The sequence below is a fragment of the Pezoporus occidentalis genome, unplaced genomic scaffold (genome assembly GCF_034315485.1).
Source record: "Pezoporus occidentalis ecotype Australia unplaced genomic scaffold, CSIRO_AGI_Poc_V1 ctg34, whole genome shotgun sequence".
Taxonomy (NCBI): domain Eukaryota; kingdom Metazoa; phylum Chordata; class Aves; order Psittaciformes; family Psittacidae; genus Pezoporus; species Pezoporus occidentalis.
The window spans coordinates 5,403,640-5,426,811 of NW_026915376.1; the positions used below are offsets into that span (position 1 = coordinate 5,403,640).

A 23,172-nucleotide genomic window follows, 5' to 3' on the forward strand; every position below is an offset into this window, starting at 1 on the left:
CTCCACACACACTCAGCATCTGACTGCATTATTGTTAATTAACCATGGAGCAAATCAGAAGTGCCCCATCATATCATTATAAAATACAAACTATCCAGATGGCAAGCTGGTTTCTTACTATTGATGTTAGTCAAGAAGATAAAACCAGCACCAAAATCTTCCCTAATGTGCTGCATTTTCAGGCAGTGGTCTTCGTGAGAGGGACTGTCCAAGGATATTATTTACATTTGCCATGAGGAGTTTAAGCAAACATGGATTTTGGAGGCTGCTGTGATAAGCACTTTCTTTTCCTACAAAATCCTACCATAGCATTTGATGGGCATTCTGATTGACACATAAGACTTTTCTGCATTAATACTGAAGATGCTATTTTGTTCCTCCTTAATACTCTCTTTAATCTCATTACAAGTGCACAGATGGTTTCAAGGTGGCTCTTGAGAGAACACTACTTAAAAGTTCATGTAAATTATGGACAATGTTCACTTTAAACAAAAAGTTGGGGAGGGGGTTGTTCCTTTGCAGTATCTGTTCTGTGAAGTTTGTTAAACGTAAAAGAAAGCTTAAGTTCTTGTATCTTGAAAGAAGATCTTATTTAACCCTTTTGTGTTCTAGATTTACTTACACATGTAGCCTAGAGCTCAGTTTTAGTTTAACGTTGTGAAAATATTAAAAGGATCTTGTAACTTTATTCTTTTTCCTCATGCTAAAAAAATTAAACCAATCAGATTAAAGTTTGAATTCCTTTCTGCCTATTCCAACAGGTCTTGCTATTTTGCACATTTTCTCCTGCAGGTTTATTTAAGAAATACAAATGGGGAAAATACGCACATTAGGTCACTAACTTCAGACTGAATTTACAGCTGATGAAGGTGGACAGTATTTTCTGCCAGTTTGGAAGAGGAAAGTAATCTTTCTGCTGGGTTCAGGTTTAGTAATTTATTTTGTAAGCTAATCTGACTAAATCTACAGTAGCCAATTTGGTCGATTTCATTTTGAGGTTAGATATAGTAATCGAATTAACTGTTTTCATTTGATGCATACTGTACACTATATCATTGGCATCAGGGTTTTAATGTCTTAAATGTTCTTTCATCCATTTTGACAACTTCATCTAGAGTAGCTATACTGCAAATCATAATGGGCTGTATTAATAATGGATAAGTAGGGGAATAACTGTTGTTTCTTAATCATTTAGATGCTAGAAATACAAGGCTCATTAAAGGACTGTATTAGAGGGAGAGAGAATATCACAGTAATTATTTAAAAACAATTTTGAAAATTGTTGGGTATTGAAATTGGGCCCTGATTCATGGGATACATGCACACTTCTTTTTTTTTCCCCTCAAATACATGTGGGATTTTCAGTTATAAAACTGTGATTCTTGAACAAGATGGCTGTGTTAAGTAAAGGTAAGTTACGTAAAACAACTGTGCCTTTGCATCAAGTTTCAGGCCTATAGCTGGGTGTGAGCCAAGGCTTCAAAAAAGAGCAAGAACTGCCATGAAGGTTGCTATGCCAGTGCCTGTCCTTACCTGCACTGGTTTCTGTTTTGAAGCAGTTTAGTGTCTTCAATGAGAACCAATGTAACTAAACTGAAGTATCTGGGAACATGAACTCCTCTTCAGTAGTGCAGAGGCAACACCGTGAGCAGAGTCCCGGTGCAATTATAGCAGTCTGAAAGTAATATTAAACTCTTTTATCTACTCCATGGAAGGTGATAAATACATTCAAAACTTGAATTTTGCATGGCTTTCTTCTCTTGGATAAACTGTAGTCTCCTGGCCTCGTGAACACAATGTCCTGTTTATATAAACTTTGTACTAGTGGTGTTTAGTTCATTCTACAATCATAGCAGTTCCTTCTGTGACTATGCTATAGCTTAGATATAAATCTCTAAAGGATAAAAGCACTTTTTTTAAAATCTTACAATAACTATTTCAGTACAAAGACTCACCAGGGAAGAAAACTGATGCTAACAGCGTCATAAAAATAGAGGTTTTATACTCAAGAAATGCACCAGTGGAATAATTGACGGCACCTATGCTCACAGTTGATGTGTACACAGTTAGGTGCCCAGACAAATGAATTAACATTCTCTTTGTTGTAGTGTAGTTACTGAAATTGTCAGTCATTAGCACAACAGCAAAGAGATGGCCTAATCAAAAGTAATCTCTTAATGTCACAATGAGATTGTGGGCAATGCATGCTGGAAATAAATTTGTATGCTCCTGAGAACTTTTGTACCTAGAAAACTAATGGCAACGTTTAGAGACAACACTACTTTACTTACAATGAACTGTATTTACTGGCAGGAGATGTTTATTTCATCACTTAAATACCTTGTTAGGATTCTGCACACAGAACAAAAAGTAATGTAAGCATGTAGAAAATCATGGTTCAACGCAAAGGCTGATGGGGCAGGATCTGCTGTATGAGAATACAGGCCCTGTGTAACCAGTTCATAATCTTATCCTTAGCTGAGACTGTACATGCTTTGCTACACGAACACACTGGAAAACTGCTAAGAAGTATTCACAATGCACACTTGACATGGTGAACTTGTGCAGGAGTGGACTGTCTCTCACTATCAGCAGCTTTTCCAGGAGAACAACCTTTAATGCTGCTGGAAAGAGTCACTCTTAAATAACAGTTATCAAATACATTAGTGATAAGGACATTCTTTTCTTTCTCTTCCTAGTCTTGATTGATTTTTCTTTCTTTGTTGAGGCAATCAGCATGTGTAACTGGGCATTTGAAAGTAGTTCCACGTGAATGTTGTTCTTTTTGGCTTTTCAGTACTCACTACAGGAAGGAAAAAAAAAAGGCATAAACTTTGTTCTTGCAAGTAGAAGTGATGACCTCGTATATTTTACTACAGTGATACACTGTTTCTTCAATTAACTGAAAATTAATGCAGACTTGATTTACTTGTTCTGGATGTTAGGCGGCTGTGGGTTGTTTGAACTTCAGTTCTGTGATATTGTTCACATACACCTTCCCATAAACTCTGCATACCTCATCTTCCAATCTGAAGTTGAGTCAGGAGGAAAGAAGGTGTGAAAGCAGAAAGCAGAGAATGCAAATTGACAAGTGCTTAGTGATCATATCCACCTTCCTCTTCAAGTCAGCTCAGATCAGATCATAAAATGGTAAAGAAAGACACAAATATTTACTTGCCAAACAGCACCAACTTTTTTGACTCCGTACTACAGAAAACTGTTTTGCTTTATCTTTGTGAATATACCTGTGTAGAGTTTGAGTCAATTCTGCAACATACGTTCCATGCAAAGAAATGAAACAGGACTGTCTAATTGGAAACCGTTTTTGATGGATTATTTAGTAATAACTACATATTTTGCTACAGGACCTTCCTATTTTGCAATATGCTGCTATTTTCTTTGGAAGAAAAACAAGCAGAACTTTATAAGACTAACTGTAAATTATTTCAAATTTAGCACATGCATCTGAAGCAGTAGGAAAAGATAACTGAAATTTATATATAGTTTTTAAAGATTACTGCATCCTCTAACAGGGATTTGTTCTTCAGATAGTAGCAAGTGTTAATGGCAATGGTTTAACAGTAAGCAGAATGTTCCTTTCTGCTAAGTTTGTGCAAAGCTAATAACATGCAATAGGATGCTGTGAGTTAATAACTTGTAGCACGGTGCAGTGACTGTGTAAGTAATGAGAATAAAATTATAGAGACTTACTCTTGCCTGTCGGCTCTCCCTTCACACATGAGGACAGAAGATAGCACCCCCTCTTTCCTTGTTGTTTAGTTCCTTTTATTCTTTTTTCAGCTGCAGAAGTCACTTCCCTCTACCAAGCATGCTCGGGGAGGATGGAGAACCCTATTCTCACTAGAGTTGTAAACACTTCAGGATGTACCTCTGGATCAGAAATGCAACACCCTCTTTTTAGGGTTCTCAGAACATTTGAAAATGTTGGGGTTTCCTTCTCCTCTCAAATTGTTTGGGGTCTCTTTGAAGCAAAGTAAGTAGCAATCCTTAAAAACAGAAAAGCATAGCATTGTATCATCCTTTGAAAGGCCAGCCTGCATGATCAGTACTTCTGCATTAAGAAAGCTGAATGAAAGGCTCATTGTTAACATCCTTACTTTCATCTCTTCAGTGGAGCAAAGAAATAAAAATGAAAGACTCTTAGAGGAGGGTGAAGAGAAACTGAGCCTCTACTAGTTAAGCTAAATTCAGAGTTCATTCTTCATTCAGCAATAATTTGTCTATTTTTTTTCCTTCCTTCTCCTGCAGTGTTTAAGGTATGCTACATTTGCTTTAGATTCCTGAAAAATTTAGTTTGACCGGTTTCTGAAAACTCTCTTTTGACATACCACATCTAACAGCAGCTTGGGGAAGACAATGAGCTCCAAGAATAAGTTAAATTTTAAGTTAATCACTTAACCACATTTTAAAATAATGGCTCCCTGAGAAGGTTTAAACAGATCTACCATTACCAGCTTTGCGTGAAGCCTGCTCCTTTGGGATAGTACATCATGTGCAGCCAGAGGTGTCACCTTTATGCTGTCTACATGCAGACTTTCCTCCTCATTTCCCCCATGTTTATATAGATTAAAATACTAATCAGGTAAGCAGCTGTTAGTTACAAAGTCTATAGCTATCTTCAAGTCACACTGCATGCCTTTTTTTTTTTACTTTCTGGTTTTGACTATTTGGTCTCAGGTTGTCTCAAAAATAATAGTTCCAAATAGACCTTTCCGCACCTGGACACACAGCCCTACCTCCTGGAATATCAAGTGGCTGAAGCAGAATTAGGCTGCTGGGCTAAAACCAGTTGTCGCTTTCTGCTGCCTCATATTCATATAATCAGTTCTTGCCTGGTTTGTCTTCTGGGGAAATGTAGCATGTCCCAGTATCTCAATTTGCCTGTTTAATAGTAGCTGTAGTTTAATCATTACCAACTACTACAGACTTAGTCCTGGAAGCACCGTTATACTCATTTACAATTCTGTTAAAAATAGTCACCCTTAACAGCTGAGAAGTTTGAATGCTCGCAGTTGGATTACAGATATTTTATAATTACATGTGTCATGCTGTCCTCGGGGCATAGAACTCTGAAGTGTGCATGCTAGGTGATGCTGACCATACTCCAGCTGCCACCTTAATAGCAATACTTTGCCTCTGTCTGAGACAGGAATTCCTGCTAAATTAGTGGGAGCAGGGAAATAAATGCTATTTGAAACTTGTTATCCAGTACCTCTGTCAGCTTATGTTCTGGCGCCCATGCACACCTTAATTTCTCTACTCCCTGGTTTCTCTGCAGAAATTGCTGTAGGGTCCTCCAGCATCCCCTTTTGGGTTTCTCCATCACCTCTTTTGCAAATTCTCCCTCATTAACTACACTGCCTCCCCTCCCAAATCGTCATGTTCAAAGACAAGAGAATGTGCTGACAATGTAACAGTAGAGATGCTCACATCCAAAGGTACTGAGGCTTATATTGCCAGCAGCTGTTTCCATCTGTAATGAAAATAAGTGTTGAAAGACTGTTGCTGTTTAGTATATTAAATTCCTACACCTGTCTTAATACAGTAGAGCAAACAACATGTACTTTCAGTTTAAACCCCTTCTTCATCACTCTTAGACTGTAGACCTTCTCAATAAAAGGAACCTTAAAGCTAACTTGATACTACAGCCACTAGAGATGCAAGCAGCATTCAGTAGTACCTGTACAGGTACTGAATACCCATCCAGACCAAGAATAAAAAAAACCTCTAATTCTAATGTTCTACCTCTAATTCTTTCTTTCTGTTGTTAACCCAGTGTTGTTATTCTGTGGATAAAATACAAAGCTATCGCTCACTTGCCAAGTAAAGCTAAATGTTTATCAATCAGGCTGATTGATTTAACGTTCTTAGCATGTAGTTGATACTGTAGGTTTCTTTACATCAAGCTTCATGAAGATAATTCTTAGCAGTTACACACTACTGAAACAGGTAGATTAACATAGAAAACTTCTTGCATAAATCTCAGCCAGTTCCTTGCCTTTGCTGGTCTCAGTCTGAATTATAAAGGTAAAGCCATTTACACTGCCTCAGATGCATTCATGTGCAAGTCGTCCACTGGCTCAGCAGCTGCACTGTTATCCCAAGACCTGAAAGATCTCAGGATTCACAGAACCTAGCATCCATGAGTCCCTGAAGGCAATCAAGTTGTATATTGTACCTGCTCTTTCTAACCATGTTTGTTGTGCAAAACGATAAAATTGTTTATAAAGAGATGTAACATATTAAACAAGAAAGTGCTGATCTGTGATTGAATTGTGCTTTTTGGGGTGGCCTTCTTTTGTCAGCCTTTGGCTGACTGATAGCAGAAAGGTAAGAGAGGAAATTCAACAATCTATGACACTTGAATCACTCCACAGGAACTGAAAAGTGTTGGGCCCTATGCAGTTTGCATACATCCAGTAAGACAGAAAGATTAATGCAGCCTTTAACCATTTATTTCACACCATCCTTGATTCAGTCATTTAACATCAGTATAGATCAGTTTTCCTTGGTCAACATTCAGCACCTTTCTAGAGTAAAGGCAAGGAGGATCATTTATTTTGAGCACAGTCTGACGATCAAACATACCAGGCAGAGCTAAATAGCTACTAGAAGGATTACACAGTTTTGTGTAAAATGTACTGAAGTAGAATTCATGTGTTTTGAATACAACACTAAATGTCTGATTTCTCAGCACCATGGAAGCTGAGACTGGCATAAAGCAGAAAGCACAAAAGGCACTAGGCTTCCCCCACCATGTAATTCTTCACAGTAAGACAGTCTGACCCTTGCTGTTCTTCCTGTTTATGGATTTCTTGGTATAATTTTCTGTTTGAGAGTGTAACTAACTGTTAACTACAGTTTGTGGGTACTGTATAATTCCCTTCCTAGATAACTGCTACTTCAAAGCATATGAGAATAATGTAAGCATTAAGTATTAGAATGCCTAATTTTATCCTTTATTTTAGAACATATAGCTAAGGGGTTGATCTGCTAAATACAGAAAAACATAGAAAGCTAAACTATTAAATTCCTCCAAGGAACCTGTGTAAACTCTTCCTGCACAGAATTCATCAGCATGCTAATTCAGAGCTGCCAGGTAAAGTCTTCAGTTTAAAAAATCCCCAACGATAAAGTGACTTGCTCACTTCAGCCAGAAGCACATTCCTTATGCTACGCTTCTGTTGCGTACAAATTATTCAGTCTGCTGTCCATGACTACTGGGGCCCTGTCTGTGCCAGCATAGCCAGACAAATCAAAGCATTGCACACCGAGTCAGTGAAGGCGGCTGAACTTCAAAGGTTTGCACAAAGGTTTATACCATTCCTCAAGCTACTCCAGGCCTAGGACACTCACAGGCTGATCTCATGCACAGGTGTTACTAGATCAGATAAAACAGACTATGCAGCCTTCACTTGCAGCAGTTCATGTGACTTGGCAAGGATAGAGAAGCATCCACTTATCCCAAACTTACCTGGATGTGGTAGGCAGCTCTGGTACAGTTACAGGCCAAACTCACCCACGTACATGGATCTAGTTCTACCTGTGTATTAGTCCTTGCTGACTATGCCAAACCAGTGAAAGAAATGTCATCCCCAGTGTGACTGCTGTGCAAGTTCCTCATCACTCCAAAGTCATAGGCAGTATAACGAAGTACAGTCATTGTGCCAGGCTGAGACCTCTGCACCCCCCTCCATGCAGATAAGACAGGACAAAACCCTGCTACTGAGAGAAGTCACTGTGCGGTTTCCTGCACCATCTTTGATAGACGGACAGGAGAAAAGGGTAGTGATAGCAAGATACTGACAGTACCATGTTTGTGGAGCAACTGGACCTAGTGAAGCATCCCCTGTATTAGTTTCATGCTCTGCCCCTCCATCACTTGGCCACAAACTGCCTGTATGCTGCAGACCCTCTCCTCCAGCAGTGGGAAACCTCCTCTGCAATAACATACATCCACTTTCTCTCCTCAGACAAGTGACAGATCAACACTGGGGGAAATGCTAGAAGCGAAGGCGAAAGAGCAGAATTCTCCATGCCATCCGAGACTCCTGAAGTCCATGATGTAACCTTGCCTGTCCCCATCCCCCAAGTCGTGTGCCAGGTCCTGAACAACTGGCAAGCAGAGATCCGTGAAGAGACATGCATGGTCCATGCAAGTCTCCTTCCATCATCCCACCAACTCTTGTCCAAAGTCGCAGTGGTAGCTTGGTATTTGATGGTACTGGGACGCCATCAACCACCAAGACAGGGTTGGGGGGGATGTAAAACTTCAGTGGAAAGTCCTGACACGTAACAAAGGAAATTGCTTTGCCTTTTTTTTCAGCATTAGTTGTAAGCAGCCTCTCGTGGTATCCAGGCTAGCTACTACAGGTAGATTCTGTGTGCAGAATTTAGCAGCGCATTTAATAAACCAACAGCACCCATTTTATCATCTTGGACACAGAGTTTCATACAGAAGCTAGTTTTACTTATTGACTCAACCTGTGTGTGCAACAAGACCAAACTTTCTCCGGAATAAACACTAGATCCTTCTGCCACCGTCTGTCCCCTGCTCAAGATGAGCCCTGCCTCAGTGACTGCACAGTGCCAAGATGTGTCATAACATATCTGACTCCATGCTGAACTAATGCTTTGGCTCAGCACTTGATTTTCACAAGAAATGAAAAACAAATGACATGGAAGATTACTGAAAGGACAGGTCACTAGTCAGGGTGACTGTGCTCTACTGGACTGACTTCTTGTAAGCCATTTACATTTCTTAAGGTTAGCTGGAGTACTGTTCTTCTCCTTCTTGCACTAAAAGCATATTTGATTTTGCTTGTGATGTTGCAAATGTGGCTTTTTTCTCCAAGAGGTATTTGCCCTTTGGGAAAGGGATCAAAGCATGTAATCATATTTGCAAAGTACTGAAATACTTGTAAAAAAGTGTTACATACAGACTGTTAAGAGGCTGTCTGTCAGTATTCATTTCAGAATAGCACAAAGAACCAGAAAGCAAGCTGCTTGTGTGTCAGAGAAAGGGTCACACTTATTTATTTTTCTAAATATGAATAAAGCCAGTATGTGGCTTCTGAAGCAGACCATGAATAAAATAAACCCAGAAGCAAAAGGTCAGGGTTTAAAGGGCTTTCATTTAGGCTTTAGCAGCTTCAAAAGTAGAAATTCTCCATCTCACATGGCTAGCTCTTTCATAGCACTCCAATTTCACATCTGTATTTGTCTAATGATCAATGGACAAAGTTTATTGAACTGCAGCATTTAGCAGCTGAGAAGTAAAGCTGAGAAGCAAGAGATGTATCAAATAACGAGTATGAAGACTTCTGGTATCTGGCCAAAATGAAACTTGTTCCTGTATAAACTAGCAGCTCCTTCAGTTTGGCTATAAAGATTCCTTTCCCTTTCACTGGTATTTAAAGCAAACCTCTCTGGGAATGCTGCAGCACCGGAGAAAATGCACAGGACTTCTGTAAATCTCTGGGCTAATAGTGAAAACTTAAAGAAAACAAAACCAAACCCAACAAATACCAAGTGCCATGAACATGAATGAGTTAGCTATCGTCTCTAGGCAGCAGACAACACACAATGTCCCTCTTCAAAGAAAGTTTGCTATTGCTACTAACAATCCTGTAGTAAGCAATCAAATGCACAGCATTTTGGAAGCTAAACTGTGTCCAGCCTTGACCCACTGAGCCTCATGGCCCACCCTCTAACCTCAGTACAGCTGATGCTTTGGCATAAAGTTCATTTCCTATTGAAAACTTAAAATCATAGAATAGTTTGGGTTGGAAGGGACCTTAAAGATCATCTAGTTCCAACATCCCTACCATGGACAGGAACACCTCCCACTAGACCAGGTTGTACAAAGACCCATCCAGTCACACTAGCCTACAGCTGTTGAGCTGTATCATCTTTGCCTTTAAAGCACTCTGGACACCCATGATGCTGCACTAAACACCTGCATTTATTTAGCAAATGACATTAGCTGTGCCAGTTATATTGGTGCAACCAAACTGACATTTTTATTGATCCAGGGAGCCTGTTCTGTGTCTCTTCTCCATTATTTTCCATTTGTCCAATTAACATAAAAGGAGAGAAGAAAACCAGACTCTGACAGGATCCAGAATCAGCTAGAGAATTCATGTGGAACTACTCCCCACCTTTTCTTCCAGATAAGCACAAAGTACACCAAGAAGCTCCCAATCACTAAACTGGAAGGTGTTCTAGTTTATTAGGCTCCAAAATAAGCCTTCTCTTCAAACAGGTAAAAAATCCTAAGATGTGCTTGATAAAGCAGTCAATAAAGGTGTTTCGACGCAAATCCTCCCTTCCTCATCTGTTCTGTCCTCATGGAAAGAAAGCGGGAGTCTGTCTCTTGTGCTGGAGTTTCCCTATCCATGTCACTTCTTTTCCTCTAAAATGATTTCTTAATTAAAAATGGCTATTTTTTCTCGGAGAGAAGGTCCAAGTACTTCCAACAGTGTTTCACCTGGGTGCAGCAGCAACAACGGGCAGCTCTTCCACAGTAGAGGATACAGTCTCATAGTATCTACACCTGACAAACAGTAGCTCTGCTACAACACACAGCACTTGAAACAAACTGAACATACCAAGCAGCTATACCCTTTGCTGTATAAGCCCTCCATCTGATACCATTTACATCTACCAAAAACCAAAACCTAAGAACAGCTCAACTGATGTGCCCGAAATCTGCCTTACTACAGGCTGGTGACTTAAAGCTTCTTGCTGCCAAGGGAACTAAGAAGTTACTTAGCATGAAGAGAAGACCTGGGAAAAATGAGCTAAGCTAAATTTAATTGAGTGTTAAACCTTGGCTTTTGTTGTCAGATTTGATGGACAACTTAAGAATAAGCCATGAACAGCTGCAAAGACAATATTCTGCTTCACTTTACAAATAAAAAACTAAACAGAAGGCAGCTGCCATTAAGGTAGCGTTTGGTTTAGTCACACAAATAACATCTTCCATAATCTCCACTTCTTGATGTCAACAAATGACAAATAAAACAACGGAGATAACAGCCCAGAGGTAACATTGGGTCTCCAGTGATAGACAGTTGAGCACTATGTGCCAGATGGCTGTAAAAACTGTGCAGTGGCCTGGCTCACTCTGCATGGCTTTTCTTTACTGCAGAATGTAAATGGTGTGTACTTAGTACACTGCAGGAATCAGAGGGAGATGTTTGCATAACAGCTTATTTTTTTGGTTTTGTTTTTAAATGAGATGTGTGAACCTGTAATCCCAGCGCTTTTAAAAAGCTCTCCCTTTGTACAGCTCCCTTTCCCAGCTGCCAACATGGTTTTTATCTACCAGCTTTGAAAATTTTCGTGACTGTTCGATGTAATAGCTTCAACAGTGATTGTAGAGTTGTTCATTCTATACATATATTCAATTAGTTAGCGTGGGGATGGCTTTGGTTCCTAATTTGCTCCATTTCTGTCTTCTCCAATACATTTCCACCAAGATCAGAAAACCAGACATGGAATCAAAGTGCACAAGCCAATGTCAGATGCTGAACCCAGCACAGATGAAACTCTGAGAATTGCCTTTATAATAGCAGAAATAAATATTAATTACAGCTATGCAGCACACCTCTATCTCTCTCATCTCCCCACCATCCAAATAGGACGTCTGAGATGGTGTATTTTAGTTAGGCTTTTTTCTCTCATTTGGAATCATTTCATTGACCTTGTAAAACAGACACCCAGCAGGTAAAACAATTACCCAGAAGGCAAGATAGGCTACAATACAATACTGTCATTTTAGGTGAAGGTGACAAATCAGTGTAATTAGTACATATTTCTCAGTGGTAGCTCAACTGTCCTACCTTGTATATGCCATTTATTCCCCTCGTTATTCCAAGTGCATAGCAGCATCTTACCTTCAGCAGTATAAAGGGAATATCAAGTCAGGTAATATCAAGTCAATTAGTGCCCTGAGGAAAAAAAAGCAGTTCCTCTTGCATAGAAGGGACAGCAAGTACTGTACAGATTAGCTGGCTCATTACTTTCTTTTTCATCTTAGATTTTAAAAGGCAGCAAAAATTGCTAAAATATCGCTGGAAGTATTTGCTATGAGTCTCTACAGTCATACCAAAGTCTAAATGCAACAAAGTATTAGAAAGTCCCACATGAAGCCTAGGTGCCCAACAGTTCCAGAACAGAGAACTGAAATGCTTCACATGGCATTTAGAATGCCACAAGCATCAGAGATACGCCCTTCAGAGATGCTACAAGGCATAATCAGTACATCTCATTATCCTTTACACAAGAAAAATCCAGACGTTCACTACTGAAATGTTACTGCTAGATCTAGCCTTACTTGTAAAGGGCCAAGCAACAAAGAATTTTCTCTTAGAGGAAGTAAACTTCAAATATGATAAACACTTTCCTTCTACTAATCTACATGGAAGCAAACAAAGTCCAACCTTCTTCACGCAGAAAAATCACCAAATGCATGGATTTCACATAGGTTGATCACTATCCCTCTGAGCACACTGGCAACACTACACATTTCTTTGACTCGGAAAAAGCCAATCACATTCAAATAAAATTGCTGTCTCCATCCAGAGCAGAACTGTAAACGATCGAGCTACACTGGTGCACAGCAAATTACAGCTTGTCCATTCAGCAACAGGACCCAAGGCCATGTGTGCCCTGAACTCACTGCAAAGTAAAACCACTTCCACCTGGTTTAAGCTAAATTCTTGTACTAAGTTACCATTTATCACCAGACCTTCTGTAACGCTTCACACAGAGTCTCCTCCTCTTGCAATCATAGTCCTTCACACACGGTACCTCAAACATTTATTATGTTATGACTGTCGATTTAGGAGGGCGGCACTGAACTTGTTTACATGGAAATTTGAAGAGGCCATGCAGAATAAGACCTGGGAAGTTTTCAACTGCAGCATAAACCAGATGCAATTTTCATGTCATGCATGAATGATAGCACTTGTAGAAGGACATCATCCCCTGTTACCACACTGAAGTGTTGTCCGCCCTTGAAGACAGAGGAATGCCAGCTCCTCCATCAAACACCACCACGCCTTGCAGCACAAGATTTCCCCTTTGCAGTCTTCCACCTGAGCTTGGACCCGCATTACCTCACAGCAGTTAGCAGAATCACAGCCTGTGGCAGTGTGCAAGCATGGCAAATAAAATACTGCTCTGATCCGTGCAGTCAAAGTGTCTTTTTTCCAGCCTTGGATGACTGCCTTTGAGCTGCAACCTCAGCTCCGGTGACATCTTCAAAGAGGCCAACAGCTGCAAGGTATTGCACTGATTATTAGAACAGACTAGCACTAGAATGGCTGTGAAATATCACCACATCAGAATGAGACACACCCCAACAGGGAGATGTGAACTGGAATGGACAAACAAGACACATAAAAGGAATACAGCATTTGCTGATGTTAAAGGGCAGTCACCAACAGTGTCATCCCTCTTTTCCTTCACCTGCGCAAGTCCCAGCAAGATCCAACAGCTTTCTGTAAGGTCACTGTTGGGATGAGAGCAAGCCACCAGCCAGTGTTTCCAAGTCAGCCTGACTTGTTACATTCAAGGCACAGCCCCGTGTTTATACTGTGTCCACTGTCCTTGGGTTAAAAAACATCTCCCTAGACTACAGTCTCGGATTCTAAATTAAAGCTAGGGATAACATGGCAGAACACAAGGAACATGGACTTCACAAGATGAATTTCTTAGCACGGCCATTTCATATGATACGTGCAGAGAATCACAGCCCAGGGTTCACAAACCCCAGCTAGCACAGCAGCCACCTAAGCCCACTCATGATGCTAAGGAAGAGCATGAAGAGCTAGACCTGCATGCATATTTCAGCAGGTAGATGTTCTGCCCAACTCACGGGCTGCAGCCACTGTGGCAGGCCTCAGCAGCAAGTTTCACAAGAAGTAATGCTGTGGAACGGCAAAGAGGCCAGTGCTAACAAACTTGTGCTAACCAACTGTAACCAGAGCTATGGGAGTCCAGTGGCAGGAGCCACAGTCATGGCATAAAGCAAGCCTCATGTACTGTGGAAGTCCTGGGTAGTATGGAGGATGGGAGAAGCTGCGTAACACATACCTAAGAAACACCAAAAGAAATACCAGTCTGGTTGGCAGAAGGAATATGTGGGGTCTGCGGGTTTTATTTTAACACAGGTGCTTACAGTCTACAGACAGTTATATTTTCAATGGTACAGGTTTCTGCACACCTGTTCTCTTGTGTCAGGGATCATATGGGCCTGTCTACACTGCTGAAAGGAGCTGGACAGTAGAGGCAATCTACTCAAAAAGCAGTCTGCTCTCTAGACTTGGACAGCGAACCAAATTCTGTTTCAGCTTGACCAAGAACAGCCAGATAACTGGAAAACAAGTGAGAAAAATAGAGGTGGGATCATAGTGTGAAACTAGAGGACAGGTCTAGTACAACAGAAGCTTCACACAGGAATCACAATCATTCTCCTCTTCCAGGTGTTTTCTGCACTCAACAGCTGGGAGCAATCAGGTGGAATCTCTGCCTTTCATAAGAGCTAGGCAGAAGTATGTGCATCTCTGAAGTGGGAGAACAGATCTCAGGGTAAAGTGAATAACTTTGCTGTTACGCTCCTCAGACACTGTATCTTCAGAGACTCAAGGTGGAAAGTATAACCCTGGTTAGGTTTGCAGTCTAACTCTGCAGTAGAAGAGCTGTAAAATGAAAGACATTCTACTTACTCATCAGCTAAGCAAATAAAGAACTCATGCAAAGCATGCATGGCTCAGATGCAGCTCACCCCCACCTCCTTAACTGTCAGTATAGGGTATGCTCTGAGCTAAGCACTCTCCCTCCTATTGCCCGTCAACTGCTGCTGGGCTAGGAAGAAATCCCAGAAGCAAGTTCTCCCTTTCTTCTAAAGTCTAGTGCAAGCCTCACCTACTAGACTATACAAAGAATGCAAGTGTAAGCCTGAGTTATGCACCAGAAGACTTCAAGAATCACTGCACAGCCTAAACATGCCAGACACTGCTTCCCAAAATTGCTTCTGCAGTTGTTGAATCATCATCAGATCTCTTCACAACTGCTGCAGTTTAATTGGTTTGACTGCAGGTGCCCAGACTCTGTACAATATTCTACATATGGTGACACAGTCTTAGTGCTTCCCTTTTTCTGCTGAAAATGTCTCTCTAGGTATGTCTGGAAACAAGAAGACAAAATTGGGATCATCACAGGGTGCAGGTACAGTGAGCTCTGTCATAACACCCACTACCCACTTCAGTTCATTGACAATTGTGTTAGGGCAAAGGGCTGGCCACTCTGTTTTACCTTCTTTCCTCAGCGCACTGGTTCCATTAGTGTTACTGCCACACATAAAAAATGCTCTTTACTCCTCTGCAGTTCAGTTACCTCCACTCTACACATTTTTCTCCTAATATTGAGGCAAACTTAATCCCTCATCAAGCCAAGTGTGCCTGAGCCGTACCTTTCCTGTGCTGCCCTTTAAAACATGGAAGCTGTCACACAGTAAAATCCAAAGAGCCACTGAAAAACATTCTTCAGGTTTCATCTTCACTGTACTGCCCACAAGGTACGTGACAACAGCTGGACGGACCATGCTGTTCCAACACTGGTCAATTCCCAAGTTGCAATTTCCCTGCCCCTTCTACTGTTATGCCATGTTCCACCAGTATCCTGTATTCCCTCCTATTTTTCTGTAATTGTTTAAAGGTCTTTGGGACAGAGCTTAACTTTTCATTATATACACAGTAGAGTTTTGACTCTGATTGGAGCTCTTAGATGCAGTGATACAAATTAATAATAATAGCTGCAGGACAGTAGTAATACTCTCCAGTTGTGATGGGCATGCTGTAAAGATCACTTGATGTTTATAAAGCTCTTTGAGACACTTGGATGAAAGTCAAGCTAGTGATGCACAGGATTTATTATTCTATTCAGCACTTAAGTATCCAAGGCTAGCATCTATTCTAGTTGAAAAAGATTTTCACTGCATTGTAAAATGGAAACAAAATTAAATATATACAGTGCATGGTGCTTTATATATAAGGTAAAGGCATCACAGAATTTCATTATTGAAATGGATGTAGCTGAAGCTGTTACACACAGTAGGTAAAGGACCAGATTTAGTGACCTCTTATTCCATTTAATCAAAACTGTTAGTATATAGCTTTCCAAAGGCCAAAGAACACTTCTGGGGTTTTTTAATTTTTTTTCTTTATTAGATATTTCATCAGTTCATAATAAACCTTTGTAGCTGCTTTATGATGTGAATCTCAGGCAGACTTGACCAGGAATGAAATGAAAATAAAGTGGATGTATGTTTAACAAACAAAACCACAGTTCTTCTGTAGTACTCTGTGCATTTAACCACCAGATCATAAGCATTCAAAGAAGCTGCACTCCCTCTTCTCCATCACAAGTTTCTGCTCATTTCACTGCATCCCCACTGCTCCATTTAGAGACGGGTCCCTCATAAGTTTCCCTCTCTTCCAGTTCTGCACCTGCCAAGCACAGAGGGTGGATGATGCTGGATTAATGGTGCTAGTTATGCTATATGTGCTTGCTGTTTCTAGGAATAGACATGCTCAGACATCAATTAACATCTAATTGTGGGAAATAATCTTGTTCCTCTGCCTCAGACGCCACAGAGATCAAACCAAGCCCATTTGCAGCCCTGTTTTTAATTTAGTGGGATTACCGTTTTTCCTTCCAGTGAAAAATAATTAACTGACATGCTGGCCAGAGAATATACAGGGGTCAGGACATTTATGAAGAAATGAAACAGCAGGAAGAGATTACAACTCTTTGTGCCAAAGCAAAATCATCGCTGTTACTACAAGTCTTTCCACACCTTCTCACCTTCCTGCTTCTGTGATCCTCACAGACAGTGAGGATTATGAGAGTGGCTTGGGAAGGAGCCCAATTTACCACCTAGGCAGACAATCCCTAATTCTCAGGGTCAGCCTGTGCATAAGGTAATACAAGGAAGTGTAGGGAAAGGTTTTAAAAACAACAACAACAAAAAATCAAAGGGTTTTTTTTGCACTTAAGTGACTCCCTTAAAGCAGTCACCCATCTTTATTACCTGATGAAGAGAGAAATTGCAGTCCACAGACAAGGCTTTGTACTCTATTTTGCAAATCTCTGTACTGAATGAAGCCAAGAAGTTTACAGCAGACAGCTGTAAACTAGTCTTAAGATACTGCTTCAGTTTCCTATGTACATAAGCAAGGACGACTTGAGCTTCATAAACTCCAGAATCCTCTGTAAGGGCAAACCTGCAACAGCTACCAGTCAGAGAGCTATCTGAACCTGACACTCTGTGAAAGATAACTCAGTTATAAAACTACAATCTGGGACTGTCACAACATCTTCTTATATTAATGAACTTAAAGCTGCTGAAGCAAGCATTATGTCCACTCACAAAGCAGACTGGTGACCTATATTGTATGGAAAAGAACTTTGATGGCTCCTCCACTTTTCAGAAAGAACTGAACAGCTCCTTCATTTATAGGTTAAATTGGTGAAGTCTAAGGTTAAATTCCATGGTCAACTGACAAGATGCGTAGCTTCACTCATTTTAACTACTTTTATCAGTCCAATTATTCTCTTGGTCCCTCAGCACCAGTGGCTGGATTAGAGCTGATCTCACTTAAAGCCATCACCCTTTTTCTTCCTTCTGCCATTTGCCAAATACAGCATGCCTAGTAATGAATACCACTGAACCCCTCCTTTTACTTCCTCCTGCTAAAGGGGGATTTGGAACATTCGCACTTCAATGGATTCATAACAGCTCGAAGTCCCTCCAGAAATGCAGGGAGGAAAAGATGCATCTATGAAGCTTTGTGGGACCTTTACTATAGGTCACTTCTTGTGTGAGGAGCCCATTTGGAGTGGAAGAACATGAGACAGGCCTGCACTCATAGAAATTTCAAAATTTACCAAGAAATGAAAAGGATGGTAGAGGAGAACCACCATTTCATCTGCTCTCATGAGCTTTTAAATCCCACCTTCTTACTTCAAAAAAAGTAATAATAGAATTAACTAGGCTGGAAAAGAGCTTTAAAACCATAAAGTCCAACCATTACCCCAGGATTGCCCAGACCACCACTAAACCATGTCACTAAGGGCCTCATCTACATGATTTTTCAACACTTCCAGGGACAATAATTCCACTATTTCCCTGGGAAGCCTGTTCCAACTACCCTTTCTGTGAAGAAATTTTTCCTAATACCCAGTCTAAACTGTCCCAGAGCTTTAGCAACCAGACCCGTATTTCCCCTGTTGCATTGTAGTCCTAAACGTGACAAGTGTTGGTGGAGAACTAACATGTCACACCCAATTCAAGAAACTTCTGGTCCCTTGTGCTGAGTTCAGCAGTAGCAGTCATTTTTCTCCCTCTTAGTAGCTGGTGCAGCGCTGTGTATTGACTTTCGGCTTGGGAACAGAGCTGATAACACCAATGTTTTGGTCTGGCCAAGGACTTTGTGAGCCTCATTCTCTGCCAGGGAGGAGGGGAAGCCGGGAGGAAGCAGGGACAGGACACCTGACCCAAACTGACCAAAGAGGTATTCCATACCACAGCACGTCATGCCCAGGATGTAACTGAGGGTTACCTGGAAGGGTGATGGACTGAAGGGTTGGAGGAGGTATGGGTCGGTGCTTGGTCGGGCTGGGGGGGCAAGTTATCGGTCAGCTGGTGGTGAGGTGTTGTATTCTCTTCCCTTGTTATTTCCTTTATCATTATTATCATTGGTGGTAGCAGTAGTGATCTGTGTTATACCTTAGTTACTAAACTGTTCTTATCTCAACCCATGGGAGTTGCATTCTTTTGATTCTCCTCTCTGTCCCTCCGGGAGTAGGGGGAGGGCAAGAAGGTGGGGAGTGAGTGAATGAGCCCTCTGACTGGTTTTAAACCACGACAGTTCTTTTTGGTGCCCAACGTGGGGCTTGAGGGGTTGAGATAACGACAGATCTGACCAGATTAATAGTCACTCGTCACAATGCTGATTTATTGGCTCTCAGAGTTGTTCTTGTTGATCTCACACCTTCAGAATGTTGTAACTTACGTAGAGCCGGTATTTGTTGTGTTAGTGTTTATCAAGTGTGGGGCTTGGGCTAAGGTTCTTGTCTCACTGTGCTTTATGGCAATGGCTTGTAATACGGGCGGGCTCCAGCAGCAGGGCGGGACGGACGTGGCCTTGGACTTGTACCTGGCCGCCCGGCTGCTCTTCACCGTCCTGGCCCTCGCCCTACTCTCCATCTTCGTGAGGCTGCGGGGAGCCGAGGGGGAGCGGCCCCGGGAGCCGGCGGCTGCTGAAGCGGCCCGGGAGAGCGGCCCCGGGGAGCAAGCGGCGGCGGGAGAGGGGCCGGAGGCCGCGAGGGGACGGCTGCCGGTGGAGGAGGTCGGGGCGGTCGAGGAGCAGAAGGAGGCGGCTGCCGAGCAGCGGGAGAAGGCGGCGGAGGAGCCGAGCCCCGCGGAGGAGCCGAGCCCCGCGGAGGAGCCCAGCCCCGCGGCCGAGCCCAGCCCCGCGGCCGAGCCCAGCCCCGCGACGGCCGAGAGCGTTCCCCGGCAGCCGCCCGCCGAGCCCCAGGAGGATGCAGGAGACCACGCAGCATTTCCCAGCAAGGCAGAGGAGGAAGAGCTGGACTCAGGAAAAGAGAAGCTGGCGGTGGGAGAGCCGGCAAGCACAGCAGCTACACCAGCCCCAGTGACAAGCACAGCAGCTGCACCAGCCCCAGTGACAAGTACAGCAGCATCAACTGAGAGTTCTGAAGGTTTTGAATGGCTTTTGGGTATCCTTGGGACCTGCCTGCTGATTGTGATGGGGATCAGCATGTTGGCACACACACAGACTGTGTTCTACCCACAACCATTTTGTCTGATCTCAAAAGTTAAGCAGAGTCAGGTTTGGGTCTTGTCTGAGGTTAGACGACGATATAGGAGGACCAGGAGATTTTCCCCAAGGCTGGAGAGTCATGAGTGGCAGGGTGTGTGGGACAGTATGGGCAAGTATCTAGTCCACTGGGCCCCTCCAGTGCTTTGGAAGCATCGGAGATGGAAGGCAGCTGTATGGAGTCCCCAACAACAAGCTGCAGAAACTGCTGAAGGGGACAGTGAATTATTTTGAGCCCGGTGGACCCATGGCACTTCAGGCCATCAGAACAGAGATGCAACATAGAGATGGACTCATGATCGAGGGTTGGACTTAACAATGGACACTATTGCCCAGGTGATTCAAAAGCGTGAACACTGCACACAGCCTCTCCTGCTCTGAAAGACTGTTACAAGAGATGGAACCCAATATCATGGACCAAATGGATTCAGCAGTTTTATAGGGACTGGTCCATGCACTGAGATAAGAGAGGTGGTATATTGAAAATGTGGGATCTGAGCATGACGTGAATGGTACGGAATAAGGGGTGGATACTGTCCTGGGTTCAGCAGTAGCAGTCATTTTTCTCCCTCTTAGTAGCTGGTGCAGCGCTGTGTATTGACTTTCAGCTTGGGAACAGAACTGATAACAATGATGTTTTAGTCTGGCCAAGGACTTTGTGAGCCTCATGCTCTGCCAGGGAGGAGGGGAGGCCAGGAGAAAGCAGGGACAGGACACCTGACCCAAACTGACCAAAGAGATATTCCATACCACAGCACGTCATGCCCAGGATGTAACTGGGAGTTACCCAGAGGGGTGATGGACTGCGGGGTTTGGACAAGGTATCGGTCGGTGCTTGGTCAGGCTGGGGCGGGGGGGTGAGTTATTGGTCAGCTGGTGGTGAGGTGTTGTATTCTCTTCCCTTGTTATTTCCTTTATCATTATTATCACTGGTGGTAGCAGTAGTGATTTGTGTTATACCTTAGTTACTAAACTGTTCTTATCTCAAACCTGTGGGAGTTGCATTCTTCTCTGTTCTCCTCTCTGCCCCTCTGGGAGTAGGGGGAGGGCAAGAAGGTGGGGAGTGAGTGAATGAGCCCTCTGACTGGTTTTAAACCACAACATCTCTACAGAAGATGCTCAAAACCAAGACTCAGTTCAGTAAGGCTTTCCTAGGAACAGGTTAAATTTACAAATGCTTTTGTGTGAGCAAAGGGCAGAGACAGACTGTTCGTAGCAATCTGCAGTAAGAAGGAAGAAAACACAAACCCATTTATTCAATGCACATCGTTAATTACTTGGTTTACATTCCTACCAAGCAGCATAAACATCCTTTTGCTGCTTCCCATTCCTCTCCCCCAACCTTTCCCTTAGGAGCTCAGCTGGAGGCAAGGAAGGAGTGGGAAAGGAGGGAAATGAAGAACCTAATTCCATAAACCAATTCCTATCTCTCAAAAACACATAGCTCTGCCACTATGTGTCAATCTTGACTTAGAACCTCTGTGCTCCTTGCAGTCCTTACTGCTGACAGCAGAGCTCCAAATTACTAACACCACATCTCAAGAACAATTTGACTTGCTTGACATTTCTTCTATCTTACTCCTGGAGTTTTCCCATGTCCCTCCTAATTGCATTCTCCCAAATCACTCCTCACCAACAATCCATGCTATTACAATCCAGTACTTTCATGAAGCAAAAGAAAGTAATGTGATCATTGAGAGAGCTGAAAGAGCCCATTCCACACTCTTTCATCATATCCTGCAGTAACCATGCTTTCTCTAGGATAGTGACATTGCAATATAAGAACACAAAAGAAAGTGAAGCCTTTCTAGTACAAAGGTCTTAATTCTCTGCCCAGGTGAAGGCCCCACAAAATGCAAAGAAAGGCCCATTTTAACTGGGCGATAATTGCCTCATTTGCAAATTACACAGAATTTTCTGGTGAGAAAAAGTACTTACCGTCACCTTGGGAATATGCTGCATGGTATCGAAAAAAGGATACAGAACTAAAACTCTCAGATAAAGAAAGCAATCTTAGTGAAAACTTTAAACACAGAAACAGTACTTTAAAAGGTAAGCCATGCTCAAACAAAAACATTCGCACATTCAGAGATCTAATTTCTTTCTTCACAGACCTCAAAGGCACGGTGACACCCTGATCCAGAAGCCATCAGTTTACTTCTTCAGTCTAACAGATACACACCTTGACTCAATAGTAACAGTTAGAGTGGTACAGACACGAGAAAAGAATTTAAATTGCTAAACATAACAGTGGTTTGGGGAAAAAGCTGCAGGCTTTTCATCACACAGAAGTAATGCCAAAGCACACCAGCACTTTACACAGTATTTGTAAATAGCCAAGATCTCACTAAGTAGGAGAAAAGGGTTTTAGATGAAACTATCTAAACTGCAGTATCCCATTTCTGACTTAAGTTTCAAAGCAAACCAAAACATGACTTACATTCCTACATAAGTTTCCCACTTACACAATGATACTAATATTCGTACCCCTTTTCAAAATATTTGACTGTCTTTGTCTGACAAATGCAACATTAAGTTTATTCATGCTAGTCACTTCTGTCATACTCATTAGCTCTACTTGAAGAAATCACAGCTTTAATAGACACCAAAACTGCTTCATAAATTTCAATTACCTTATACAAATCGTTATTATTTTATTAACTCTTGTGTAATTGCCTGTTGTGCATACAATTACAAAGTTAATATATGTAAATCCCCACTGTAGAGGTTCTTTCTGTACCTTTTATCTGCATACCTAGAAGATGTGTGTGCTTACAGAATTTTTTCATTAGCCGTAAAATCTCCATCCTGAAATTTTCACTGTGTTTACACATACTGCTGTGATTTAGACATTAAAGCATGGCTTTTTTTGTGATAGTGCTTACTTCCAAAGCAGCCATTTGTGTGACTGAAAGAAACAAACCATCTTACCATTTTGATATATACAGAAATACCTATATTCACAGGAAATCTTGAAAGGGAGGATCACATCATTATTGCTTTGATTTTTTTTTTTAGTGAAAGGAAAACAAAGACAGCCACCTACTTGGGTCTTAGGCATAATTAACATATCAAAATCCCAAATTACTAATCAACAGCTTTCACTCAGCTGTTGCCTATTGAGGGCAGTGGTCTGCTTTTATAGAACACCTGAGGACTTAAAATATACAGTTGTGAGAAGGCAGCATTCAGTTCTGTGCATTATTCCAAAGAACATTATTAATTGGCAAAATAACTA

The 23,172-nt window shown here is 41.9% G+C and overlaps 1 protein-coding gene across 1 annotated transcript in view; it reads right to left on the bottom strand.

Annotated features, from left to right (window-relative positions):
- BTBD9 (BTB domain containing 9) overlaps positions 1 to 23,172 on the bottom strand; it is a 193,906-nt gene that overhangs the window by 4,060 nt on the left and 166,674 nt on the right. The window lies entirely within an intron of this gene.